Below are 8,994 nucleotides of genomic sequence, written 5' to 3' on the forward strand. Positions count from 1 at the left end.
TCACATAGCCTCTGAAAAACCTCACTGTGCTCTGGGGAAAATAATAGGCAAATAACATCTGAGAATTATTATAAGAATAGTTTTGACCTTGTGGATCCCATGAATGGATCTTGGGAACCCCTGGGGGTCTGCTGACCATATTTTCGGAACCACTGGCTTCGAATTTCAGTTCTCACCTCCATTCAATCCAGTTCCATTCAATCCAGTATCCCTCTTTAAAAAAATAGATATTTTAGGGGGTGCCTGGGTGGCTCAGTCTGTTAAGTGTCTGCCTTCAGCTTCGGTCATGACTCCAGGGTCCTGGGATCGAGTTCTGCATCGAGCTCTCTGCTCAGCAGGGACCCTGCTTCTTCCTTTCCCTCTAGCGGTTGCTTCCTCTGCTTGTGCTCTCTCTCTCTCTCTCTCTCTGTCAAATAAATAACTTCTTAGAAAAAATAAAAAATAGACATTTTAAAATATCCTTTTATTATTGTGAAATGAAATCCGTACACAGCCCACCTTACCCATGCATATAATCTCTACCTGAAGTTCATTGTGATGCGTTGCCTGTAATATAGAGAAGAAACAAAGGGAAAATACAGTCCTCTGTCCTTCACCAGACACGTGCATTGGAGAATCGAGGAGGTGGTTAGGTTTTAGAAAGTTGGTGCACACACGTGGCACGTGGGCTTAACAGCCCAGCTGGGGTCTGGGTGGCTCCTGGACCACTTCAGTATTTCTGCAGGGAAATGTGGGTTCTTCACTTCAAAGTGGGGTGAACAGAGATTACGAAAAAAAAAAAAAGCCTGTGTAAGGTCAGGCTTTGCCATCAAGTTCAACAACCGTCTTTTCCTACTTCAGACGTGTTTGGATCTTGGCATTAGGAGTGGCTGACGGAGAGCCTATAATTTATAAGGAACGGGAAGTGCTCCGTTCGCTCAGTGCTGACAGACACAACATCCAGCTGTCCCTGCTGTTGGTGAATTATACGTTTAGATTCCAGGTGAATAAGACAAGAGTCAGATATCTATTTTTCTTTGTCGTTGACATCTTGGAATAAGGGCTAAATAAGAACATTGATCTGTCCATGTGGACCCCAGGAGAAGGCAAAGCAGAGTGGCCGGCTAGATTGGGAATCAAATGCCACCATGAGGAGGGAGACGGCGATGATAGGAGTCTCTGAAATGGTAAACACTCCCAGTACAACTTCTGCCCCAAACAGGGTGTGATCTTCCCTTGATTCCCATGGACTTGCTTTTCTGGAAAATTCAGAGCAGGTAGAAATAGTGCAGAATTCTTGCTGTTTAGATACAGAATGGGAGCCTCTGTAGCCTCTGACAGGAAGGGATTCCTCCTGCACAAGCAGACTCCAGCAGGACCTAGGAAACCCCTCCTCATCAGGGCTGCAAAGTGCATCACAAGGGGCTTCGGGTCCCTGGTCCTAGCCACCAGTTGCCAGAAACCTTAGATTTCCATACACCTCCTGGGGATGGCGTCCTGGCTTCCGAGGTCACTGAGCTCTGACAGGAATGAGCAGGTGAGTTGGGGCTCAGGGCTCTGGGGAGGAGGCTCCCCAGCCTCGCAGAGTCTAGTGAGAGATTTTCTTGCTGGGGACACCAGAGGGCTGAGGAAGCCAGTGGGAGGGGAGGGGCAGGGACTTGGGCCACCACATCCACCCATCATCCCACTGCCCCCCGGCACTTACCGATACCAACACAAACATACGCGTCAGCATCTGTACAGGGAACCAGGATGTGGTGGGGCCCTAGATGGGGGTGTGAGCTTTCGTCTGTTTCCTGGATGATGGGTGCTGTTATTTACAGAACGCAGATAGTCACTGTGCCAGCAGGCCTCCACGTGCCCACATCAACAGGCATGCTAATGTCAAGGTGTGCCCAAGGCTAAGACACAGGGCTTAGTCTTAAGGTATGACACACGTGTATGTGTGTCACAATCCACGGTGGTTGATCCTGCCGTGCGTGCACGGCAGCCTGTTTTGTGACACCTACGTGTGTGACATCGACATGCACGGGACGTGTGTATGCCTGCAGACAGGTGGGTAGCAAAAGTGCCTGTCTGAGCCTTTTCTGTCCACCCTCCAAGCTGGAGCCCCTCAGCCAGCAGGAGAGGTTCTGGTGAATTCCTGTGTCCCTTCCATCAGGCAGAGAATAGATGCATCGTGAATGCTTGAGTGAATGAGCAAGGGAATGAATGAGCTCGGGAATGAATGAGCAAGGGAACGGCCCCTGATCCTGTGAGCTTACCACACGTGGGGCACTGTGCTTAGCACACACACACCTGCTCTCATTAAATCCACACCACAGTCTCTGAGACGGAGGGACTGTTATATCTCCATCACACAGAAGAGGAAACCTGAGTCATCAAGACACTATGTAACTTTCAGGTGCCTGGGTGGCTCAGTCGGGTAAGCATCCAACTCTTGACTTCAGCTCAGGTCATGGTCTCAGGGTTGTGAGATCAAGCCCCACGCCAGGCTCTACTGGGCATGGAGCCTGCTTGGGATTCTCTCTCCCTCTCCTTCTGCTCTTCCCCTCTCACACACTCTCAAAAAAAAAAAAAAAAAAAGAATTGGTAGACCCCGGATTTGATCCAGCCTCTTAAACTCCAAACTGAGTACCCCTGACCTGTTCCGATTGTGATGGGACAATCCCCTCCCCCAATTCTTGGGATCCACTGCCATCCTTCCAAGGCAGACCCTCAGCAAGCTGGAAGAACAGAAGGCAGCCTTCTATCATCAGTTCAGAGATGAAAGAGGTAGAAAGAGTTTAATCCAACTTAATCCAGGATCACCTGGCCGTGTGTGTGTGGGTGTGGGGGGTGTCTAGTGGACAATTAACTTTCAAGCAGAAGAGGAGGGGTCCTTCTCCCGCCCCCATCGTCATGGATCCATAGCCCTTACATTAGTGATGGTGTGGACGCATTGGAACCCTTGTTCATTGCTAGTGGGAATATAAAGCGGCATAGTCGCTGTGGAAAACAGTTTTACATTTCCTCAAAAAGTTAGAAGCAGCAGCAAGTCCACCTTCTAGGCAGGTACCCCCAAAGAATTGAAAACAGGTGTTCAGGCAAATACGTGTCTGTGATTGTTCACAGCAGCGTTGTTCGTAACGACCACGAGATAGAAGCAAACCCAAATGTCTATCAGCTGATGAATGGAGAAGCAAAATGTAGACTAGCCAGACCGTGGAATAACACGGTAATACCCACGCAGAGCAATGAAGTTGTGATGCAAGCCGTCCTGTGCGTTACTGCCCGAAACTTGCACACGCTGTGCTAGGTGAACGAAACTGGACACACAAGGACACCTATTCTATGACTCCGTTTCCATGAGATGTCTAAAATATGTGAATCCACAGAGACAAAAAGCAGGGTGATAGTTGCCCGGGGCTGGAGCAGGTAGGGCTGAGGGAGTGTGGGTTTTCTTTTGGGCTGATGAAAGCGTTTTAGGGCTGGATACAGGTGATGTGTGCACAACATCATGAACGTACTCAAGGTCACTGAATTACACACTTTAAAACAGTGGATTTTATAGTATGTGAATTTCACCTAAAAAAAAAAAAAGATAAAGAAAGAGCTACTCCAGGGCATCTGTGTGGCTCAGTCGGTTGAGGGGCTGATTCTTGGTGTAGGCTCAGAGTGTGATCTCCGGTTGTGGGATCGATCCTCAGGTGGGGCTCTGCGCTCAGGAGGGAGTCTGCTTGAGACTCTCTCCCTCTGCCCCTCCTCCCACTCGCTCCTACTCTCCTGCTCTCTCTCTCTTTCTAAAATAAATAAATCTTTAAAAAAAGAAAGAAGGGGCACCTGGGTGGCTCAGTGGGTTAAAGCCTCTGCCTTCAGCTCAGGTCTTGATCCCAGGGCCCCGCATCGGGCTCTCTGCTCGGCAGGGAGCCTGCCTCCCCCTCTCTCTGAGCCTGCCTCTCTGCCTACTTGCGATTTCTGTCAAATAAATAAATTAAATCTGTAAAAATAAAAAAAATGAAAAATCAAAAACGAAAAGAAGGAGCTACCCCAGAAACTAAAAATAAAAAATTCAGTTCCTCAGTCCTACTGCACACATTTCAAGGGCTCAGTAGTCCCGCAGGGCCAGTGGCTACCATACTGGATTGTACAGATAGAGAACATTTCCATCATCATGGAAGATTCTATTGGCCAGTGCTGGTCTAGGGTTTCCTGCAGGCTCCATCCAGGTGACTGTTTCTTCATGGTGTCGTTTATTGTGTTCTTCTGTCCTTTCCTATGAATGGATGGTTACAATCCGGAAGTTTGATCAGATTCAGGTTCGGTTATTTTGGTGAAAGGACTTCATTGGCGCTGCTGTGTCCTCCCAACAGGAGGCACGCCACGTTTGGTGGAGTCTTTGGTGTGTGCCTGTTATAACAGCAGCATCTTCCCCCTTTGGTTGGCCCAAGCGATGGATGTCACATGACCAAATGGGCCAAGAAGTGTCTGTGATTTACTCAGGAGGGCCTCCACGGGCACATAGTGAAATCAGGGATGTGCGGTTCTGTAACAAGGACGAACTGGAGCTCAGGAGACAATAATCTAATCTACACCGGGCAACAGTGTGGTTTTGAATCAAATCCATTTTTTTCAGAAACGACTCTATGTGTCCCAGAGAAGTTAAGTAACTAGCCCAAGTCACACGGCTGACAAGCGAGAGATCCAAGATTTGAACCCAGGCAGGCAGGCTGGGTTCAATAAGGCTACACTACAGGGAAATACCCGATGGGGCTGCCGTGATGTTCTAGTAAGAGCAGGAATGCGAAGGGCTTAGTACAGCGCTCGGCACAGGAGCCCTGCATGATACTTATGGCCCATGCTGTTTATTTCCATCACCTAATTCCAGGTTAGTCTTGGCTTGAGTCTGGAGGGATTTTTCTGCCCCTGGCAGTTTTCCAAGAATGCCAGCTGGCCTTTATAAAGCCACGTGATTAGGAGTCAGAGCTTGGGGAGGGCAGAGTGGAGAGAGAATCAGATCACAAGAGGTAGCTGTAAAGAGGTTAGGAAAAGGGGCGACTGGGTGGCTCAGTCGGTTGAACATCTGCCTTCGGCTTGGGTCATGATCTCTGAGTCCCGGGACTGAGCCGCGCATTGGGCTCTCTGCTTAGCAGGGAGCCTGCTTCTCCTTCTCCCCCTGCCTGCTGCTCCCCTTACTCGTGCGCTTGCTCTCTTTCTGTCAAAAAATAAATAAATAATATCTTTAAAAAAAAAAAAAAGCGGTTTGGAGCAACTTCTTCCCATCCCTGGCAGCAGAGAGGGTGAACATAGGGAGGTGAACACTAGGGATAAAATGTCTGAGCAGATGTACAGGAGAGAGTGGCCAGAGATATTGACTTACCAGATTTGGGTGTGTGCACAGTTGCGGGGACCCTATCCCCCGTCCCTCTCCGGTATCTCAAGGCTCAAGACTCCATCCCCGTGGGGCTGCTTCTAGGCAGAGCTCCAAGATACTGTCTTATGAGGAGTTTGGCAGATATTCCCCCAAACGGCCACAGAAATATTTCAAGTTCTGCGTTGTTCTTCCCCGTGCAAGCTGGCCCCTTCCCATCAGTAAGTGGAGTCTCTTCCCTCCCCTGGAAGCTGGGCAGGACCTCGGGACTGACTTGGGAAAGGGGCATGCAGGGGACACTGCATGGCTTCCAAATCCAGGTCATAAAGGAGACACAGCTCCTGCCGGTTTCCTTGCTCCCTCTTCATCTCCCTTGGCCCCAGCTGCCGTGATGTGAGAAGGTCCAAGCGACCCCATGGAAAGGTCGCATGTAGATGTCCCAGCCGCAGCCCACAGGTGAGGTCCCCTCTGGTAGCAGCAACAAGTGCCAGGCCAGTGAGTGGGGAAGCTGCAGATTATTGCAGCCCACCCCTTTGGGCTGCCTCTGCTGATGCCAAGTAGGGTGGAGATGGGCTGTCTGCACTGAGCCCTGTCAGATGGCAATTCATGAGCAAAATAAATCTCTCTGTGGGGTGGTTTGTGTTGTAAGCGTGAGAGCTTCCAATTCTTTCCCACCTGAAGGGAACGAGAACTTCATTCAAACCTAACTCAGATGCCATGTTCCTGTTCAAAAGCCTCCCATGCTCCCATCTCCCTCAGAGTGAAAGCCAAGGTCCACACATAGCCTAAAAACCCATCCTATGTGATCTTCCACACCACTGTCCACCTCAGACCCCACACCACTTTTTCTGACCTCATATCCTGCTCTCCCCATCCATCCCCCTGCTCTAGCCACACTGGCCTCTTTGCTGATCCCTGAACTTACCGGGCCAGTCCAACCTCAGGACCTTTGCACTTGCTGTTCTCATTGTTTAGCACACTCTTCTCCCAGGAATCCACGGGGTTCCCCCTTCATCTTCAAGTCTTTGCTCAGATGAAACTTTCTTATTAAGCTCTTCCATAACCAAACTGTTTAAAATTATAGCTCCCACTGCCAAAAATCACTATGGCCTCCATTCTCTGGGTTACATCTCTCTATAGCACTTGTCACAATAAAACGTACTATATATTTCACTTACGTTTCTGTGTATAGTCTGTCTGCCCAAACAGAGTGTAAGTTCCATGAAGGCAGGTCAGGGATCTTGACCTGTCTTGTTCACCACGGTAGTCCCCCCAGTGCCTACAACAGCTCCTCCTGTATATTTAGTACCATATCCCCTGAGTCCTTCTACCTGTCTATCAATAATAGTTTGCCCTTCGTATTTTTCTATTTTGAGGTAAAACTTACAGACAACAAGAGGCACACATCTGAGATGATGTGCTGGGTTTTGACAAACGCATATACCTTTGTAACCCAAACTCCATCAAGATAAGGAACCACTGTCCTGATCTCCACCACTCCACCACCACGATGTCATCGTCTCTTCCCCTCTCCTTCACCCTGGCCCCGGTCTTCATTATGCCCAGCCTCCTTCCTGTTCTCCGACCTCCTGTCTCACTCCATCATGCCTCCACTCTCCACAGAGCAACTAGAGGGATTTTTATAAGGCACCCACTGTGTCTCTGTCCTGCTTAAAACTCTGCCATGGCTCCTTAGTGCCCTCAGGAGATGGCCCTATCTTCTTTAATGCCTTTCAGACCCGCTTGGGGCTCACCTGTATGCACCACCCCGCCATCACCTCCCACCTCTTCTCGTTATGCTCCAGGTTGCAGGTGGTCTCCTACTCAGGTGCCCCCACGGTCCCAACACTCCACATTGTTATATTCTCTTCCCTCTGTCCAGAATAGTTTTCCCCAGCCCTCTCTTTACCTTCCTCACTGTTACTTATCCTATTCTTGAGAGGCTAGGGGAGGCAACTCCACAGAGTTCCCATAGTCCCTTGTGGCTCAGATCACTCTACCTTTTAATAACAAAAAGGTCTCTGCTAAAGTTGAGTTTCAGGAACAAATCTTGTTTCTCGAAACAAACAACACATCCATTCAGCAAAAAATGAAAACGATTTCAACAAACACATTCCCCCTCTTGCCTTAGCTGCCAGGAACCACTGAGGGAAGCCTAATGCTAACCTAGATAGATGCTTGGTGTATCCATGCGTATTTGTAAATTCTGTTGCAGTGTGTGTTTCAGAAGTGCCAGTTTTCCTCGGGTGCTGTAAATCCCCGCATTGACTCTCTGCTATGTCTTGCATAGCCCCTGCTTCCTCATGGAGGACACTGCTTCCCCTGAAGCCCTTTCTAATTTAGGCCTCTAGTTTTCTCATACTCCACTGCCTCCACACTAGAGCGTGTGAGATATTTTCTCTGTTTATCGAGATTCTTTCTTTTGAGTGAAAGCAGCTGAAATCAATTCGCAGTAATCTAAGCACAAAGTAAATGAATAAAGTAATATTTAACAACAATAGCAACAGCCCAAAAAAACCCCATAATTGTTCTGAGATTAAAGTGGAGTTCAGGTATGGCTGGATCCAAGTACCCAAGTGCTGATGTCAGGAGTGTCTTTCGCAGATTTTCATTTCTGCTTTCTTCTGTATTGACTTTGATCTCTTAAAGCCTCTTCTTTCCTGGTAACGGGCTTACCTCCTACCAGCTGGGAAACTCCAGCAGAAATAACCTTTTTCTTTAGTTGCAGCAAATGTCTCAGGGTTGGTTTTCATTGGCTTAGGTTAGGTCACATGTCTTCCCTGAACCAATCACTGTGATCAGGGAGACAGGATAAACTGATTGGCTAGGTTTGGATCCTGTGTGCCTGGAGCTGGTGAGCGGAGGGCTATGGCCAGCCCTATTCAAATTAAATAGAGGGAGAACAGAAAGAAGTGGTTCCCCACCAGAAAGCTGAGTGAGGGCAAAGCTGGGGAGGGCAAATCCTACAAACTTTGGCTATAGTATCCTTTTCCCTGTCCAAAGCTGCATCTAGAATACCTGTCCCCTGTGGGTTAGTAAACCGCCCCCTACACACACACACACACACACACACACACACTCTCTGTTCCCTAGCCAATCCTAATGCTTTAGCCACTCCTTGGTGACCTTGTACCTCTCTCTTCTTACTTCACTAGTAGAAAGATACCATTTCTCTGCTCTTTTAGAAAATGGGTGTGTTTGGGTTTTACATATTTACTTGACATAAACTTAATCATTCAATGGTGGGAACTTGAAAAGGGAGTTAGGGAGGCAAGGAAGTAGGGCTGGGGTACAAAGGGTGCCAGACTGGAAGACCGGGGTCAGGTGGGGGTACTTGCTGCAGGGATGGGGGCAGAGGGGCTGCGGACCGAGAGGGAATGTAGCGCTGGGGTGGGGGTGGGGAGAAGCGGGAGTTGTCAGTGGATAAGGAGGAGGGGATGGAGGACGCAGAGTTGGGCGACTTGCAGGGGGTGGGCCTGGTGGTCTGAGGGGCCCGACCGGGGGTGGGAAAATGAAGACGTGGGCTGGGGGTGAGGGTTAGAGGGTGCGGTATCAGGGTAGAGTGAGCTCGGTGGGTTCGGGAGAGGGCTGGTGTCAGAACTTGGCGAGAGAGGCTGGGCCAGGAGGCGCGGCCCGCGGACCTTGCGGGCGACACTACGGAGGAA

This window comes from Lontra canadensis, unplaced genomic scaffold, assembly GCF_010015895.1.
Source record: "Lontra canadensis isolate GAN:19392208 unplaced genomic scaffold, GSC_riverotter_1.0 scaffold107, whole genome shotgun sequence".
In the NCBI taxonomy this organism is placed as follows: Eukaryota; Metazoa; Chordata; class Mammalia; order Carnivora; family Mustelidae; genus Lontra; species Lontra canadensis.